This window comes from Geospiza fortis, unplaced genomic scaffold (genome assembly GCF_000277835.1).
Source record: "Geospiza fortis unplaced genomic scaffold, GeoFor_1.0 scaffold4834, whole genome shotgun sequence".
Taxonomy (NCBI): Eukaryota; Metazoa; Chordata; class Aves; order Passeriformes; family Thraupidae; genus Geospiza; species Geospiza fortis.
The window spans coordinates 7,145-7,730 of record NW_005055012.1 but is presented as its reverse complement, the minus strand read 5'-3'; positions in this window follow the sequence as shown (position 1 = coordinate 7,730).

Genomic DNA, 586 nt, shown 5'->3' with positions numbered 1-586 from the left:
CGCCTGAGCTCCTGGAGGCGGGAAATGAAAAAGCCCCACCCCCAGCCCATTCACAGCCAATGGGAAGGTGGGAAATGTGGTGGGCAGAGCCAGATGCAGCTCCACCCTTTTGTGGGCGTGGTCTGTATCTATGTGGGCGTGGATTATCGTCGCCACGCCCGTGTTTTACCCTACATTACCGATGGGCGTGGCTTGGGCTGTGATGGGGCGTGGTCTCATCGGAATCCACATTGCGGGCACGGCCTCAGAGAGGTCACGTGGGACCACACCTGGAGGGGCGGAGCCTAAATCGAGCCACGCCCTTCTAGCGATCACACCGTTGTTCTGATACGTGCGGTTCCATCAGGCCCCGCCCTTTCCGCAGCCGCCCATAGTTCATTGTTCAGCCTGCGGTGGGCGGAGCCTGGCAGGGCGTGGCCGGCCCCGCCCTCAGAGCAGCAGTTTCCCGTTGCGGTGGATTTTGAGGATCCGGCCCAGGCGCTGCTTGGCTGTGGCCAAACCCTTCCGGGGGCGCTTCCCTGCGGGCGGGGTCGGGAATGGCACCGGGACGGGGGGGACACAGCAGCCTGAGACCCCCCAATAAACC